The 19,992-nt window shown below is 46.9% G+C and overlaps 1 long non-coding RNA gene across 1 annotated transcript; it reads right to left on the bottom strand.

Moving 5' to 3' along the window:
- Positions 1-12,953: 12,953 nt before the first annotated feature.
- Positions 12,954-13,677, bottom strand: LOC138358295 (uncharacterized). The gene is made up of 3 exons (XR_011225313.1): positions 13,558-13,677; positions 13,311-13,447; positions 12,954-13,202 (listed from the first exon to the last, which is right to left on the bottom strand). It is a non-coding gene; the product is annotated as an uncharacterized lncRNA (long non-coding RNA).
- Positions 13,678-19,992: the final 6,315 nt, after the last annotated feature.

The raw sequence follows: 19,992 nt of genomic DNA, 5'->3' as shown, positions 1-19,992 counted from the left end.
AGAATTATGGGTACAGACGGGCGCGAGTAGTCAGTAGCTTCAAGGGACTCAAAGGTATAACATGTGGGAGATAAGTCTGTTTACTTGTTGTTGTGCCATATTTTATTATATTATATTAGGTGAAAGACAATACTTTTTGTTTGTTGTATAAGTTAACTTGACCATCTGTGTTTTTATATTATACTGTCTTGAATATATATATTATAAGTTATATGTATAATTCTTCAGTCCTAAGGGAGAAATAGTTTTAATTCTTAGCCTGTTATCATTCCTGGGGTTATACTGGTGACCCGCTTTAGAGAGCAGCAGTGGTATCCATAGACGTAATTAAAGTTTGGATGCTGTAGGGTCACAAGCCGTAACGAATGATAGGTAACAGGGGTGAAGGTCACTCTAAGTCGGAGTGCACTTCTCCCCATGCTCGCTGCCTCAACTGCGGTGAGGCCCATCCTACCTTCTCCCGTGCCTGTATCCATTACAAGCTTGAGGCAGCCGTCCTCAACTTGAAGCACCGGGAGCGTTTATCTTTTCCTGAGGCGAGGCGCCAGGTTCGCCGGCTCCTGCTTTATGCTAACATCTCTTATGCTCACGTCCTGCGCACTTCTTCTCCTCGTCCTTCCCACCTTCTTCAGACTCACAACCGTTTCCGGGCCTTGGACCCTGATACGCCCACTGCCCCCTCTTCTGTTCCTTTGATTTCTGTCCCAAAGGGTCCCCCTTCTGGTCCTCTGTCTGGGGTTCCCCTTCTTTCTACCCGGTCTGTCATGTCTCCAGTGTCTTCTTTCTCGTCTCCTTCCGATCCTCCTTCCCTTCCTTCTCCTCCATCTATTGACTCTCCCTGCCGCCTGTCGGTGCGGGCTGATGTCCATCCCTCTCCTAACGGCCGTCATGTGTGCTCTCGTTCAGCTTCTCCTGTTGAGAAGCTGAAATCCGTTGCCCGGTACGTAGTTGCTGGGACACCGGTCTCTTTAAGTCAGAAGCATAAGCCTGGCTCCTCTCCTTCTTCCTCCCCGGCGGGTAAGAAGGCTTTGCTTTCTTCCTCGGCCCCTACTACTGGCTCTCTTGCTCCTTCCCCTCCCATTTCAGTGGTTGCACCCCCTGTTTCTGCTATGGAGGTTTCTTTGGCCCCTGCTTCCCTCTCGGTTGCTGCCCATGCTGAGGTGCGCTTCCCTCTTTCTACTCCCCCTCTTCCTGCTGCTGTCCTTGAGTGTTCCTCTCCGTTGTCTCCTCCTCTTCCTCCTCCTCCGGACCCCGCCCGCCCACCTCTGATCTGTTCTCCCGATTCCTTCCCTCCGTCTTTGCTCAGTTTACCCATGCCCCCTAACCCTGACTTTGCTGACCCTGATATTCATTAACGTGCTATGTTGCTCTTTCACCTTTGTTTCTTCCTTGTTCTCTGTTGTTGTCCTTTCTCTTCTCGTCGATGTCTATTCTTCAAGGGAACGTTCGAGGTTATTACGCCAATTTCCTCGAACTCCAACTTCTGATTTCGCAGTTTTCGCCCCTGTGTGTCTGTCTTCAGGAGCCGATGCTTGGTGCTCGTCCTGGTCGCTTTCGTGGCTATTCCTTTCTCTCCCCCTCCCTCCTAATTCTTCTGCTCTCTTGATTCGCTCTGATGTTCCCTTTGTCCCCTCACTTTTTCCTTCGACTCTCCATTGTTCTGCTGCTCGTATCTTTAAGGGGAAATGGTACACAATTTGTTCCATTTATCTCCCGCCGAGTGTCCCGCTTTCGCTTCCTGATCTGAAACATCTACTGGACTCCATGCTGGAGCCTGTGCTCCAGCTGGGTGATTTCAATTGTCGTCATTCTCTTTGGGTGATGTTCTGACGAATACCCGAAGTCGCCTTCTTGAGCCGTTTATCCTCTCTTCTTCCCTGTTTCTTCTGAATTCTAGTGAGCCCACTCATATGGACTCTTGGAATCGCACCCTTTCCTGTCTTGATCTTTCTCTTTGCTCTTCTTCTCTTTACTTAGATTTCACGTGGCAGGTTCTTGATGACCTCCATGGAAGTGATCATTTCCCCATCCTTGTTTCCTTTTTCTTTTTTCGCCCTTCCCTCTCCTTCCCTAGGTGGCAGTTTGCTAAAGCGGACTGAAACCTATTTACCCTCAGTGCTGCTCTCTCTTACCTCAACCCCTCTGCCTCTCCCTCGTGCTCTTCTCCTTTTTCATGACACGGAATAGAGCGGAGGGCAGCGTCTTCGATGCTGCCCTCCGCTCTATTCCTCGCTCTTCATCTCGGGGTCCACGGAAGTGCGTTCCCTGGTGGAATGCAAACTGTGCTCGGACTGTCCGCTGTAAGCGTGCAGCCTGGAAGAGGCACCGTCGTCGGCAGACGGCCGATTCTCTTTTTTTCTTTCGGAAAGCGAGTGCGGTGGCCCGTAGGGCCATCTGTACGGCTAAACGTGAATGTTACATCTTATGTCTCCACCATTACGTCCGAAACTCCTCTGCCACAGATCTGGAAGCGTATCCGCAAGATAGTGGGTAAGTTCGTTCCCGATGTTTCACCGGTCCTTCACATCCATGGTATTCTTGTAGCGGACCCGTTGCAGGTCGCTACCAAACTGGGTTCCCACTTTTCTTCTGTTAGCTCTGGTCTTCATCTTCCCCATTCTTTCCTTCTTCGTAAACCTGTCCTTGAGTCTCGTCCTTTAGATTTCTGCACTCGTCTTCGACTTCCCTATAACGATCCCTTCTCTCTCTCTGATCTTCGTTCTGCCCTGGCCCTCTGCGGTTCTAGGGCGGTGGGCTCCGATGGTATTCATTATGAGATGCTTCGCCATCTCCCTTCGAGCACGACTCAGTATTTACTGAGTCTGTATAATCGGATCTGGGAGTCGCCGTCAGTCCCTGAGGAATGGCTCGATGCCGTTATCCTCCCTGTTCGCAAACCACGGTCTCTGGGAACATCCCCTAAGGACTTTCGCCCTATTGCCCTCACAAGTTGTGTCTGCAAGCTCTTTGAACGTATGGTTAACGTTCGTCTGATGTGGTTCCTGGAACACAATCACCACCTCTCCCCTTCTCAATTTGGTTTCCGCAAGTGCCGCAGCACGACAGATGTCCTGGTGAACTCGGAGGTCTATATTCGTACTGCTTTTGCTGCGGAGACCTCCGTTGTTGCAGTCCTTTTTGACCTGGAAAAGGCTTACGGCACCACTTGGCGATATCATATTCTATCCCAGCTTCATTCTTTTGGCCTTCGTGGTCATCTCCCTCTCTTTCTCCGCAGCTTCCTCTCTCGTCGTTCCTTTCGGGTGCGACTTGGTACCACTCTCTCTGCCTCTTTTCAGCAATACGAAGGTGTGCCCCAGGGTAGTGTTCTGAGCACTACTCTTTTTCTGCTTGCCCTCAATGGTCTTCTTTCCTCTCTTCCTTCAGGTGTCTTCTCCGCTCTCTATGTCGATGATCTTACCCTTTGCTGTCAGGGTGATGATTCGCCTCTCCTTCAGCGCCGGCTTCAACTTGCGATTGATGCTGTGTCGTCTTGGGCCACCGATCATGGCTTCAAGTTCTCTACTTCTAAGACTTGTGCCATGTCTTTTACTCGGAAACGGGTCGTTCTTCGTCCCTCTTTGTCACTTTATGGTCATCCCCTTGAGTACAAAGATTCCGCGAAGATTTTGGGGTTATTCCTTGACACTCGTTTGTCTTGGTCTCCCCATATCTCTTACCTCCGTGTTGAGTGCTCTAAGGCCCTTACCCTCCTTCGGGTATTGTCCCATACTTCTTGTGGAGCAGATAGGCGCACTCTCCTTGCTTTCCATTCCTCTCTCGTCCTGTCTAAGCTCGATTATGGTTGCCCTGCTTACTCGTCTGCTTCTCCTGCTCTTCGCCGTCTTGATGCTTTGCACCATACTGGGTTGCGCCTCAGTTCTGGTGCCTTTCGTTCGACTCCCATCCTTAGCTTGTATGCTGACACTGGCTTCCTGTCTCTCCATGACCGCTGTGATCGCTACTGTCTTCGCTATCTTGCGCGGTCCTTACAACATCCTTCCTCTCGCCTCTGTCGTGATTTAACTTTTACTCCTCCTGCGGTTCCTGTTCCTCTTCACCACCTCCCTCTTTCTGTCCGGTTATCTCGCTTACAGGATTCATTTTCCGTTCGTATTTCTAATGTTTCTCCTCGTGTTGTTCCTTCTTTGCCCCCATGGAAAGTCCCCCTTCCGCAATTTTGTACATCCTTGACCCGCAACACTAAAGCTTTTACCCCTCCTACGGTTCAGAAACGCCTTTTCCTTGAGCACTTTTCTTCTCACTCCCGCTCCGTTTCTGTCTTCACCAATGGGTCTAAGTCTGTGGACGGTGTTAGCTACTTTGTTGTTTGTCCTGATCGCACTTATATGTGTCGCTTATCTCCGGAGACTAGCATCTTCACAGCGGAGCTTTATGCTATTCACTATGCTCTTCGTCTCCTGCTTTCTCGTTGTCAGTCTTCCTTTGTAGTTGTTGTTGACTCTCGTAGTGCCCTCATGGCTCTCGGGTCCTTTAATCTGGTTCATGCAGTAGTTATCGAGATCCAACATTGGCTGTTTCTTGTTCACAGTAAATTTAAGTCGGTTGAGTTTTGTTGGGTTCCCAGCCATATTGGTGTGTCTTTAAATGAGCGTGCGGATGCTGCCGCCAAGGAAGCTGACCGCTCTTGTCCCATCTCTCGTAAAGGTATTCCATATTCCGACTTTTACCCGGTTATCCATTCCTCCATCCTTACCCATTGGCAGGCTTCTTGGTCATCTGTTACTGGTAACAAATTACGTACTCTTAAATGTTGTGTTTCCTCGTGGCCGTCCTCCTACCACCATAACCGGCGATGGGAAACAGCTCTGGCAAGGTTGCGTATTGGCCATACTCGATTAACCCATAATCACTTGATGGAGCGCTACCCTGCTCCTTATTGTCCTAATTGCATTGTCCCTCTTACGGTCGTGCATGTCCTTCTTGAATGTCCTGACTTCCAGGACGACCGTGTGTCTTGCTTTCCGACCGCCCCTCGCGGTCACCTGTCCCTCAATAGAATTCTTGGTGACTCGGATACTTTTGATATCATTCGCTGTATGCGCTTTTGTTCTCGTATTGGCATCCTTGGTGATATTTAGCGCCCTCTGATTATTTCACACATTTGATGGTGCTACATAGCCTTCCCGGTTTGGTGCCTTCTTTTGATAATTACTTACTATTATTATTATTAACAGGAGAGGGGGGAGGGGGGGGGGGAATTGATTATCATGTCCAAATTCCAATGCTCCCTTCACAGGGCTGGGGGTGCACAATATACTTCCCATGCACCTCCGGCGGCAGCTTGTCGAAGGCGGAAGTGGATCTATATCTAGATCTTCTTTTTCTTGAGATAATTTCGGGGTTTAGCGTCCCCGTGGCCTTGTCCTCGACCAGGCCTCAATTTTGTTACACACACCCAGGAAGCAGCCTGTACCAGCTGTCTAACTCCCAAGTACCTATTTACTGTTAGGTAACAGGGGCATGAGGGGTGAAAGAAACTTTGCCCATTTGTTTCCGCCTCCACCGGGGATAGAACCCGAACCTTAGAACTACGAATCTCGTCCATTGTCCACTCAGCCGTCAGGACCTATAACATAATTATGAGGAGAAAGCGCTAAGCCAGTATGATTATACAGCACAAGGAAAGTATGTGGATAGACGCTGGGATTGTGAGGAACGACGGAAGGAAAGGTGCCCAATTCCCTTCGACTGTTGAGGATTGAAATCCGACCTGCAGGAAGCGAGGTAGTCGCTGTGCAGACCAGCCCACGTGGTTAGTGGCAATTTCTCCTAGGCTATTTCTCCTGATAATTAGTGATGGCTCTTATTTTGATTAAGGGTCCATAATTAATTAAGCTTTTATTCTTAATGTATATTACAATGCTGGTAAAATATACTTCTTGATGAGTATGGGGTGTTAAATGAACTACCACTCACAAGATGAGTTTAGGAAATACAATGAACTACCACTCACAGGATGAGTATGGGTTGCATAAGAAACTGTTTATTTATTTATTTATATACAAGAAGTTACATTGGGTTTATGAAAGTTCATAGCATGATGTGTTTACATTCTTGTAAAGCCACTAGTATTTACAACGTTTCGTAACAGCAGCTCGTTTCGCAGTAAACAAAGATTGACACGATGAGAAAGGGTTCCACAATATATTCACCTAGTTGTGTTTGCGAGGGTTGACCTCTGGCTCTTTGGTCCCGCCTGTTTTTTTTTTTGGAACCCGCTCTTTGGTTCCAATGTACTATGACTCACAGGATGAGTAAGAGGTGCACAATAAACAACCACTTACAGGATGAGTATGGATTGCACAAACTACTGGTAAGAAGATGAGTATGAGTTGCACAATACATTACCACACAGAGGATGAATTAGGGGTGCATGTAAACAAAGACTCACAGGATGTGTATGGGGTGCACAATAAACTTCCACTCACCGGATGAGTCTATGACATTTGTGCTCTATATTAGGGAAACTAAAATACACCTGTTTCCAAAATAAATACTTTAATGACAAAGTAATGAACGTTGATGATCGTGTTACTGAAATTAACTGTCAAATTTGTATAAAAATGCTTAGGATATCATAACATACCCACCCTGTGGGGCCGTAGTGGACATCATACTTATCATGTGGGCGGAAGTGGACGCCATACCCATCCTGTGGGCGCTAGTGGGCCCAAACCCATCTTACAAATGGTATGGACCCCTTACCCACTTAACAGGTGGTATTGGACCGTATACCCATCCTACATCATCGTCGCCCCTAAATCAAGAACAACAGTATACCCATCCTACAGTTGGTTGTAGTCACCATAATATCCTGTTTGCAGTAGTTTATCCCATAGACATTCAAACGTAACATCGTTTTCTGTTGCCGTTCCTACAATACATTCTTTATAGACTTTCAAAGCACAAACTAGTGTATATGATGATGAATGCTGAAGCACTCCTATTCTATGTAACAATTTAAAGTGCTTATTATAATTTACTAAGAACAACTAATATTTCTAAAAACAAGACTACGAGCCATCAATAAGATATAACTGAATATGTAATATTATAAGAGCATGGACAATAGTAGGTCAATTTCACAACCCATGAGGGACCTGACAACTATCAGATGTAAATTGTTACGTGAGGAAGAGTTAGTGCCTTGAAAAAAATATCAGTGGGAATATACCACATATGTACTAATTGTTAAGCAACATATTAACTACAAGTATTAGGTCATATAAGTGCTGTCTTGTGCGAGAGACTGGCCACATAAGAACAGAGGGGTACCCACACTTACCACACAGTTCCACTAGGGGGTACCCACACATACCACAGTACACAGGGGGGTACCCACACTTACCATATTAAAAGAGAGGGGTATCCACACTTAATACAGTAAAAGAGAGAGTTACCCACACTTATCACAGTAAAAGAGAGGGGTACCCACACTAACAACAAAGTACCAGAGGGGTTCCCATACATACCACACAGAACCAGAGGGGTACCCCCACTTACCACGCAGTACTAGAGGGGTACCCACACTTACCACACAAAACCAGAGGAGCACCCACACTTGCCACACAGTACCACCGGAGCAACCACACTTACCATACAGAACCAAAGGGGTACCCACACTTACCACACAGAAGCAGAGGGGTATCCACACTTACCACACAGTTCCACAGAGAGTACCCACACTTACCACAGTACCAGAGGGGTACCCACACTTACAACTCAGAACCAGAAAGAAATCCACACTTACCACACAGTACCAGAGGGGTACCCCACACTTACCACACAGTATCAGAGAGGTACCCACACTTACCACACAGTATCAGACGGGTACCCCACACTTACCACACAGGACCAGAGGGGTACCCACACTTACCACAGAGTACCAGAGGGGTACCCACATACATCACAGAGTACCAGAGGGGTACCCACACTTAAAGTATAGTACCAGAGGGGCACCCACACATACCACACAGTAACAGAGGGGTACCCACACTTACCACTCAGGACCAGAGGGGTACCCACACTTAAAGTATAGTACCAGAGGGGCACCCACACATACCACATAGTAACAGAGGGGTACCCACACTTACCTCTCAGGACCAGAGGGGTATCCACACTTACAACAGAGTACCAGAGGGGTACCCACACTTACCACTCAGGACCAGAGGGATACCCACACTTAAAGTATAGTACCAGAGGGGCACCCACACATACCACACAGTAACAGAGGGTACCAACACTTACCGCACAGGACCATAGGGGTACCCCACACTTACCCACACAGTACCAAAGGGGTACCCACACATACCACACAGTACCAAAGGGGTACCCACACTTACCATACAGTACCAGAGGGGTACCCACACTTACCACATAGTACCAGAGGGGTACCCACACTTACCACACAGTACCAGAGGGGTCATCTTGAGAGGTTATCTTGAGATGATTTCGGGGCTTTAGTGTCCCCGCGGCCCGATCCTCGACCAGGCCTCCACCCCCAGGAAGCAGCCCGTGACAGCTGACTAACACCCAGGTACCTATTTTACTGCTAGGTAACAGGGGCATAGGGTGAAAGAAACTTTGCCCATTGTTTCTCGCCGGCGCCCGGGATCGAACCCGGGACCACAGGATCACAAGTCCAGTGTGCTGTCCGCTCGGCCGACCGGCTCCCTTTCCCACACTTACCACACAGTACCAGAGGAGCACCCACACTTACCACACAGAACCAGAGAGGTACTCACACTTACCACACAGAACCAGAGAGGTACCCACACTTACCACACAGAACCAGAGAGGTACCCACACTTACCACACAATACCAGAGGGGTACCCACACTTACCACACAGAACCAGAGGGGTAACCACACGTGCAACTCAGTACCAGAGGAGTACCCGCAGTTACCACAGTACCAGAGGGGAACCCACACTTTCCACACAGTACCAGAGGGATACCCACACTTACCACACAGTATCAGAGGAGAACCCACACTTACCACACAGTTCCGCAGAGGGTACCCACACAAACTACAGTACCAGAGGGGTACCCACACATACAACACAGTACCAGAGGTGTACCCACACTTACCCCAATAAAAGAGAGGGGTACCCACACTTACAAACCAGAACCAGAGGGGTACCCACACTTACCACAGTAAAAGAGAGGGGTACCCACACTTACAAACCAGAACCAGAAGGGTACCCCGTACTTACAACACAGTACCAGAGGGGTACCCACACTTACCACTCAGGACCAGAGGGGGTACCCACACTTAAACTATAGTACCAGAGGGGCACCCACACATACCACACAGTAACAGAGGGGTACCTACACTTACCTCTCAGGACCAGAGGGTACCCACACTTACCACAGGAGTACCAGACGGATTCCCACAACTACCACACAGTACCAGAGTGGTACTCGCACTTTCCACACTGTACCAGATAGGTACCCACACTTACTACACATTACCAGAGGGTACCAACACTTACCGCACAGGACCATAGGGGTACCCCACACTTACCACACAATACCAGAGGGGTACCCACACTTACCCATACAGTACCAGAGGGGCACCAACACTTGCCACACAGTACCAGAGGGGAACCCACACTTACCACAGTCAAAGAGAGGGGTACCCACACTTACCACACAGTATCAGAGGGGTACCCACACTTACCACAGTCAAAGAGAGGGGTACTCATACTTACCACACAGTACCAGAGGGGTACTCATACTTACCACACAGTACCAGAGGGGTACCCCACACTTACCACCCAGAACCAGAGGATACTCACACTTACAACACAGTACCAGAGGGGTACCCACACTTACCACATAGTACCAGAGGGGGTACCCACACTTACCACACAGAACCAGAGGGGTACCCACACTTACCACATAGTATCAGAGGGGTACCCACACTTACCACACAGTACCAGAGGGGTACCCACACTTACCACACAATACCAGAGCGATCTTATCTTGAGGTTATCTTGAGATGATTTCGGGGCTTTAGTGTCCCCGCGGCCTTGTCCTCGACCAGGCCTCCATCCCCAGGAAGCAGCCCGTGACAGCTGGCTAACACCCAGGTACCTATTTTACTGCTAGGTAACAGGGGCATAGGGTGAAAGAAACTCTGCCCATTGTTTCTCGCCGGCGCCTGGGATCGAACCCAGGACCACAGGATCACACACACACACGGGATACCCACACTTACCACACAGTACTGGAGGGGTACCCCACACTTACCACACAGTATCAGAGGAGAACCCACACTTACCACAGTTCCACAGAGGGTACCCACACAAACTACAGTACCAGAGGGGTACCCATGCTTACCTCACAGTACCAGAGAGGGGTACCCACACTTACCACAGTAAAATAGAGGGGTACTCAGACTTACAACACAATACCAGAGGGGTACCCATACTTTCCACACAGAACCAGAGGGGTACCCCACACTTACCACACAATACCAGAGGTGTACCCACACTTACTACAGTAAAAGAGAGGGGTACCCACTCTTACGAACCAGAACCTGGGGGGTACCCCATACTTACAACACAGTACCAGAGGGGTACCCATACTTACCACATAGTACCAGAGGGGGTACCCACACTTACCACACAGTTCCAGAGGGGCACCCACACGTGCAACACAGTACCAGAGGGGTACCCCACACTTACCACGCAGTTCCAGAGGGGGTACCCACACTTACCACACAGTTGCAGAGGGGGTACCCACACTTACCTCACAGTTGCAGAGAGGATACCCATACTTACAACACAGTACCAGAGGGGTACTCACACTTGCCCCACAGTACCAGAGGGGTACCCACACTTATCACACAGTACTAGAGGGGTACCCACACTTACCACACAGTTCCATAGGGGGTACCCACACACTTACAACACAGTACCAGAGGATATACTAATACTTACCACACAGTACCAGAGAGGTACTCACGCTTACCACACACTACCAGAGAGGTACTCACGCTTACTACACAGTACCAGAGGGGTACCCACACTTACCACACAGTACCAGAGGGGTACCCACACTTACCACACAGTACCGGGGGTACCCACAATTACCACACAGTACCAGAGGGGTACCCACACTTACCACACAGTACCAGAGGGGTACCCACACTTACCACAATACCAGAGGGGTACCAACACTTACCACAGTACCAGAGGGGTAATCACACTTACCACAGTACCAGAGGGGTACCCACACTCACCACAGAGTACCAGAGGGGTACCCACGTTTACCACACAGTACGAGAGGGGTTACCAACACTTACCACACAGTACCAGAGGGGTACCCACACTTACCACACAGTACTAGATTGGTACCCACTTACCATACAGTACCAGCGGGTACCCACACTTACCACACAGTACCAGAGGGTATACCAACACATACCACACAGTCCCAGAGGGGTACCCACACTTACCACACAGTACCAGAGGGGTACCCACACTTACCACACTGTACCAGAAGGGTACCCACACTTACCACACAGTACCAGAGGGTATACCAACACTTACCACACAGTACCAGAGGGGTACCCACACTTACCACACAGTACCATAGGGTATACCAACACTTACCACACAGTACCAGAGGGGTACCCACACTTACCACACTGTACCAGAAGGGTACCCACACTTACCACACAGTACCAGAGGGTATACCAACACTTACCACACAGTACCAGAGGGGTACCCACACTTACCACACAGTACCAGAGGGTATACCAACACTTACCACACAGTACCAGAGGGGTACCCACACTTACCACACAGTACCAGAGAGATTCCCAAACTTACCACACAGTTCCACAGAGGGGTACCCACACTTACCATTGTACCAGAGCGGGGTTACCTTGAGGTGCTTCCGGGGCTTAGCGTCCCCGCGGCCCGGTCGTCGACCAGGTCTGCTGGTTGCTGGACTGATCAACCAGGCTGTTAGACCCGGCTGTTCGCAGCCTGACGTATGAGTCACAGCCTGGTTGATCAGGTATCCTTTGGAGGTGTTTATCCAGTTCTCTCTTGAACACTGTGAGGGGTCGGACAGTTATGCCCCTTATGTGTAGTGGAAGCGTGTTGAACAGTCTCGGGCCTCTGATGTTGATAGAGTTCTCTCTCAGAGTACCTGTTGCACCTCTGCTTTTCAACGGGGGTATTCTGCACATCCTGCCACGTCTTCTGGTCTCATGTGATGTTATTTCTGTGTGCAGGTTTGGGACCAGCCCCTCAATTATTTTCCACGTATAGATTATTATGTATCTCTCCCGCCTGTGCTCAAGGGAATACAGATTTAGGCTCTTTAGTCGGTCCCAGTAGTTTAGATGTTTTACTGAGTGGATACTAGCAGTAAAGGATCTCTGCACGCTCTCCAGGTCAGCAATTTCTCCAGCATTGAAAGGTTCTGTCATTGTGCAGCAGTACTCCACTCTAGAGAGCACAAGCGTTTTGAAAAGTATCAGCATCGGTACAGCATCTGTAGTGTGAAAAGTTCTTGTTAGTAGTATATTCTGAGCCAGATAGGCGTACTTAACAAACAATGGGGGGTACTTATCATACAATGGAATCAGAGGCGGGGAGCCAGATAGGCCCACTTATCGGACAAAAGGAATCAGAAGCGGGGTGACAGATAGACCCACCTCAAATTGTAGTCTACGGTGTGCCCCCACCACATGTCACTTACACTGTGTCATCTCCGTTTAAACACTACACTCATTATAAATATATAGGACTAATTAAGGATATATATATATTCGAACAAGTCTGAATGGCCCCTCCCTTATATGGGAGTATTTAAGGAGTATTAAATTATAAATCCTCCCCCTCCCCCCAAAGGTTAAAAAAAACATCAAATAATTTATTAAATGCTTTATTAGGTAAAAACTACAAAATGTATAAGTAATTATGTTAGTTAATAATTGTAGTTTACAGAGTGCTCTTGCCATATTTCACTTACTACAGCTCTACCCCTCCCCTCCCTATCCCACACCCCCATCCTCGTCTGAGTAGAATTGTGACGATTCCTCATCAGTGAAGAGTGGGGGAAGGTCTTGAGCCCCATCCCCCCCCTCTCTTGGGGGGGTGGGGTGAGTTGGGTGGACACCTTTTGGCTGAGTTTCCTCCTCTCTCTCATCGGAAGTGTTCTGGAAAGAGATGGGGGAAATAATTTATAGTGATTAAAGGTTTTTTATATAATTATATATTTTATTAGAAAAATATTATATTTTTCTCTAAGAACAACTAGTACATACCTCTTCCCCTGCAGGAGCGGCCTTGTGTCCTCTACAGCAGGCGTCGTCAATTAGACTACGTAACAGCATCTTGTTTGGGGCAGACCCCCCACGTAGAATTACTACTCTACAAATGTGGACGGGTCCCAAGAACTGCACTGGAGAAAAACATAAGAGGTGAAATAGAGGATATACAAACTTTTTTTTTTTATTGAGGGAAATAAAACATAAAATAAATCTATTAGCAGAAAGATAGGGTAATACTAACCAGGTCCTTCAAGGACTTCAATCTTCCCCGCAGGTGTTTTTTGAGAGACACCTCCCATTTCGTAGGAGGAAGACAGTCTTCTGAGGGGGTGGGTGGGGGAGAGGGGTTTTTATAGGAGGCTACACCCCTTGTTAGGTAGGTTGCCTAGCTAACAAAAATATTCTCTACACCACCTATAAGAACCAACCCCTATACCTCTACAAAATGTCCTAACACAATGATGTTTCATAGGAAAATATCGTCTTGCATAAGCAAGGGCTCGTTTATCATTTAATTTTAAAGTAATGCTTGAAAATACATTATGTAAGTAGTGTACTGTTGAAGGCAACCCCAGGTGGCTCACCCTATGAACGAACATGACGCAATACAGTCCACAGGCGAGAGTAAAATCACTCTGGAGTCTGTAGCGCATTCCAAACACCTTTCTTATTTTGTTAGTTTTAATAAATCCTTGAAAATGACGTCCGTAAGTAACTGGCGATATTGCATAACTATCAAAAAAAAACATCCGATGATTAACTTTATCAACATAAATTCCTACCCAATGTCCCATAGTGATTCTGCTATTTGAAGGTAAAATATTAGTTATGAAAACAATAGGTTTTCTTGAAGATATATTTAAATGTTCTATCTCATCAGCATTATAACAACCTAGGTTGAGTGTTCGATCCCCTAGATTATTTTTTAAATTAATATTTATATCATAACAATTCATTATGTTTTTTTACGCTCGCACGTCACACAGAACAGTTCTCTGCCCATCGATGGATAGTACCCCGGTCGTTTCCCCAAACAGTAAAACCAGCCTGTTATATGTAACACCACCACCAAATTCAAGCTCCATACGCAAGTTGCCAGATTTCTCCACAGGGAGGGAATCTTTTGTTTGAATGGTGGTTAAGTCAAAGGCGAATATTGATCTTCCCTTATTAAAAGAGTCATAGGCCAGTAGTGAATCACGCTCTAAGCCTAATGTCTTCAAAGTTTCATAATAAAGGCGGGAATAATGGTTATCGAAATCGCCACCAATTCGGTAAATTGCATTATTGTTCAAATACATAGCAATACTTTTCAGCTTTGCATTTTCAAAATATAATCCATTACCTTGGTGAAGACCGGCGAAATAATTCATTGGAACGATTATCATGTATATCTTGTGTGGAATTACTTGCGCCCATGGTTGATCAATTAAGAGACTAGTTTGATTCCCTGCTAGAACATATGTTTTAGAAATGGTTCTATTGAAAGTATAGGTTATGGGGTCGGGGGATGCTAACAGTGAGCTGTTTAAGGCCAGGTAAGCACTTGGGTAGGGGAACACCCGCGTCACCCATAACTTAGCATAATCCATATGCAGGCGATACTTAGAGCCATCGTCCACGCTTGTATTTAGGACCCAGGAATGGGGGGAGAGCTCCAATCTTAGTCGCATATCTATATTATCTAATATGTATTGGTCTAGGGATGATATATCCAATAGGAGGGGGAAACACATCGACAAACCTTTACTTTTTAAATCACCCATAAATTTTTTATCCTTGGCGGTTGCTCCAGTAAAATAAGTATTTGTAAACTCATTAGTGATTATACCGTCGTCATCTCTCCAGTCCCTACGAAAGCCTCCAATTCTCCCCAAGGAAGACATTTTTGATGGAGGCATGGAGGTAATTAATTTAATAAACGACCAATAATTAAAATTAGTATTTGTTTCAACTACCTGCTCTCCTAAAAACACCTGAACACCTTTAAACATGGTATTTGACAACCCATTCACAAATTCCACATGGTCATCCTCTTCCAATTTTGTGGTATCGTCATCTTTCGTTAAAGATACCTTAAAATCTATAACAATATTAGCTAGATCTAAGAAGGCGCCCTGGGTTCCAGGGATGCGGAATTCTAAGTAATTATCCCGCAAACGTTGATTAATGGGGAGGTTGACAGGTAGAACGTCTATTTGCTGCGTAGAGGCAATTGAACTCTCCACATTACGTATTCTGTTACTTCTAGGAAATTGGTCAATAATACTGGAACTATAATATTCTAGTGGTATTTTGACCCCAGCTCCGCTAGGCTCCCCCATGATCCCTCCGAAAGTTGAAGTATGACTGCTTACGTTAGCGAAAACACATCATTTTTATACCCAAGGCCTCGTTTACATTTTTTATTTTTATTTTTTCGCCTAGAGAGTCTTTTAATTTTACCTCCCATTACCAATTTCTTTCCCACACTCTTAAGAGCATCAATACCGTGAGTTCTCAGAGCACTTTTTACATCCCGTTTACCACTGCTTAAATCACCAAGGACATTTTTCCCAAAATCGATGGCGCTAGGTGTTACAGCTTTCATGAAAAATGGTATGGCCCGTCGAGCAATACCAGCCAAGGTCCCAAAGAAACCTCCACCAGATCTGAGATAAGGCGCTTGGAATGTGCGTATGTCATTCATCGCCCCCCCTCTCATCCCATGTCTCCTAGGGGGAGGTGCGAATATCTCCCCGAACTCCCCCTGGGAGGGTGGGTGGAACGGTATTCGCATTCTGAGGTCTCTTCCTATAATAACCTAAGTCGAGGCTAAACACTTCTTTATATATATGTTGCTATACCTTAGGGCGGATATGTAAGACCGCCGTAACCGACCTCCCATCTTCAAAACTAACCATTCGACCAAACTGATCTGTTATTTTAATGCTAACTTTCTCCAACGTGTTAGTGTTTAATGTTTTGTACACTAGAGGGTGAGCCCCTCTAGAATATGAGTCATGATAATTGATTGCATCTAAGATATTTACAATCTGCCCTCCGTATCGTTCAGGCTCGATGACGTCACTATAAATGAGTAAATAGTCACAACCCCCGTCAATGTATGGGGGCGATAAGGCCACAGTCGTGGAGGCTGACGTAATGTCATCTGTTTTTGCTCGATAAATGGTGTATTTGCGACTGCTGTCAAAACCAAGTACATTAGCTATTCTGTGTTTAAATTGAAAGCTGAGAGAATTTAATGAGCCAGTACTTCCACTGTTAAGAGTTGAAGCTAGTAATACCCTCTCTACAGATTGGTCATAGGTGAGGATTGGTTCTTTATCTGAGAAGTATATTTTGAAATCATCCCTAAAGCTAAGCTGCATGTCGGTTGTTATTTGTCGACTAACCACGTCTGTAATGAATTTGATGTTTCTTGATAATATGTTGGTTTTTGGGTGGAAGGTGTATATGAGGTGTTCTGGACTCTTAGAAAGAGTTCCACGTTTAAAAGTGGCATAGATATCTATACCAGAGTCCTCCTCATCTTTTATGATGGCATTAATTCGCCTGGGGAGGAGTATGTTGACTAAAGCCACTTCATGTTTAATGAAAGGGTTTAAATGTAGTGTTGGGATGGTGTTTGTAAATGCTGAACTCGTGTTGTTGTAAATATCTCCTTGATCGAGACTGGTAAGATATATGTAATGTTCTTCCCCCATTGTCCCGTTATGTACTGAAAGGCCAATATACAGGGGATGGGTTTTTGTAAGAAGGGAGAAAATAAACAACATAACTTATATTTTATTTTATTAAACTACTTAAAGAACTACAACAGGTGAAGATTCCCACACATTTTTTAAGAATAGTGATTAACCACTCCCCCCTCGCTACTACTACTGCTGGCTGCTGCTACCTCCACTGCTGCTTCCGCCGGGGCTACTGTAGCTGCCACTACCTCATCTTCTTTACTGGAGTGGTGGTTACAGCTTTCGTTGTTTTTTCGGGGGGGAGGATAACAGGAATATTTCCTGCGACTCTCCATCGAGGATGGAGTCGATACGGCGATTCGCCCCCGTTTCAAAGTCGAGGAGTGGCTCAATCCTCCGTTTAACTGAGGTTGACGTTGTAGGGGGCGGTGGAGAGGTGGCGGTGGAGGTGGAGCCGTATTCCTGAGAGTGTTTCTTCTTCCTGGGTGTGGCTGGTGGTGCTGGAGGAGTAGAACGAGAAGAGGTTCTTGGTGTGGTACCACCCTCTCCCACCACGGCGTCGAGCGTTATAGTAAGATTATCAGCACTTGGGTCGTCGAACGGGAGGGGTGCCACTGATGGGGTAACAGCGGCAGGTCGTTTGAGGATTACTAATTCTTTGTTGACTTTGGCGAGTTCTTGATGTAGAGACAGCAGCATGGGTCCAATGTCCTTGTGCCAGTTGACCATACCGTCGCGGGAAGCCCCTAAGCCGTAGGGTACCACTAGTCGAGTCATGGTTGGGGTTGCCGCCATTAAATTGCCCACCTTTGTTAGGCTCATCTTGAGCCAGTATCTCCTATTCTTGGCGGTATCCAGGGTGACATTAGTGACGTAGTGAGTGTCGGCGGAAGTCTGCACTTGTTCCTGGGCTATTGGGTTTGACTCGAAGGGGGCTCCTGCCCCGAATGCAGAAATCAACCCCACAAAAGTGGGCCTGAAGTAAAGGACGGGCTCCTCTATGAGATCTTGTCCGTCGGAGGGGAGAGGGGCTATCTTCACAACAATGTCCCCCGGGGTAGACCGACAACGAATTATTGCCCTATTGGCATTACCCAGTCCTTCACGTTCCACACGGGCGTAGGAGAACGTCTTCCAGATGACGGAAGCCAGTCCATAGGGTCGCACAACAGCAGCTGCCAGATCGTAGATGATGACGTCCCCCACCCCAAAGGCGTGGGAGTCAGTGATATCGTCGCTGACGGTCTTGATACAAGCCAGAGACATGGTGAGAGGGCGGGTGCTGGGGAGCTCGTCGTCGTCAACTGTAGTATAGTGTTCCAGGAGCGGCGGTGGGCGACCTTTAAATACACCTGTGACCCACCTGGGGGGAGAGGGGTGAAGGGGTGTGGGGTAGAGATCACCTTATGTGCCCATAGACACTCCGCCCAGACTCAAAGGCTGTAATCATATCACGATGTTGGAAGGTTAATTTTTCCATCTGCCAAATCTCTGTCTGGATCTCCTGAGATGAATACTCTTCATACCTTTTCACCGTTTCTCCAAATGACTTAAAAAACCGTTCTGGGGGAGCACTCAACACAAGACGGTCATAACAATCCCATAAGGCATATATCAATCTACTTTTGTGTTCGACAAACTTGTAGTAACGTTGAGTAGCAACCAAACGCTTCAATAGGGGAGATTTTTCTCCCTCCTCTACTGCTGCAGGTGGGGTAGAAGCTCTCTCCATGGTGGATACACAACTGAATATAAAGTCGTTTAAGATGTGCTTCATATAGGTTTTTTTTCAATACGGTTCCCAATGGGGCCTCCTATGGATACCCCTACCCCCTTTTAACTGTGATCTGGCGCGAGAATTACGTATAAAGGATGGGTCTACACCGGCCACCTTCAGTAAAATCCTTACATCTGCCTTGTCACCCGTCCTAAATTGTCCCTTAGTAAAGGCTATAGTTTTAATTATATCTAAAATATTTAAATTTTGCACAGGCTTTAATAAATTCCCGCGACTATCCCATACCACCTGTTGACTGTTTTGTTCAAACATGTTCAATAATGTTTTGACGTGGGGAATTTCCCCTATTTTAAAATACACATTTATTAAGTTGTCCAGACTTGGGTTTTGGGGTGTGGTGGTGGTGGCTTTGTGGCGAGAGGGCCCAGCAACAGCTACCCGCATCTCAGGCGGTAGAATGGAATGTATCCTTTTTTTTATTTGTCTTTTTAAAGGGCGACGGTCGCACCTGTCCCGCGTTTTTTGTTGAAAGAAGCCCGCGGCGGCGGGCACCTGCGCGGCGGCCGGCGCTGCGGGGGGGCGGGCAATATCTTTTAAAGGTTGTCTGACCAGTCCCCCCTGTCTGGTAGGGCTATATCGTTCAAAGGAGCTACCGTGGCAACACCGTCCACAAGTTGTTGTTGCTGGAGGGGGTGTGGGGGGAGTGTCCACTCCCCCCACGCCATCATCACCACCGCTAGAGTCACAGCCAAGGTGCTTACAGCCGCCACCAACATTATTAGCCGAATTGTCCCATTTGCTTTCGTTTTTTAAAGAGAAGGACTTATTTCCACCTCTACCACTGGTGGAAGAGGGTGGAGCCACCTCATTAAGAGGCGATGGAGTACTCTCGTTTTTATTAAATAAATATTTTTCGGCAACGAGTCGTGGTACTAGGCAATATTCTTTCACCATTTTTTTCTCTTCTTACGTAATTACTTAATTAGAGAGGAAATTAACGATACAGCCAAAGGTAACAGAGCTGCCAATATAGCACCACCTCTCCTAGAGGTTAAAATGATTTTCTTTTTGTACAATGGAGTTTTCTTACGCGCCACAGAACGAATGTCTTTCTGATACCTCTGTAGTCCATTAATTATCTGAGGTTGAACTGGGATGTTTCGTTTCAGAAAATTGGCAAAAATTTCACAAATTGATTCAATTTCCTGTCGTTTTAAAGCCTTGATTAGTTTATTCCGCTTCT

The sequence above is a fragment of the Procambarus clarkii genome, chromosome 7 (genome assembly GCF_040958095.1).
Source record: "Procambarus clarkii isolate CNS0578487 chromosome 7, FALCON_Pclarkii_2.0, whole genome shotgun sequence".
Lineage (NCBI taxonomy): Eukaryota > Metazoa > Arthropoda > Malacostraca > Decapoda > Cambaridae > Procambarus > Procambarus clarkii.
Note: the sequence above shows the minus strand (reverse complement) of the source record. Positions and strands in the feature narration are given on the sequence as shown.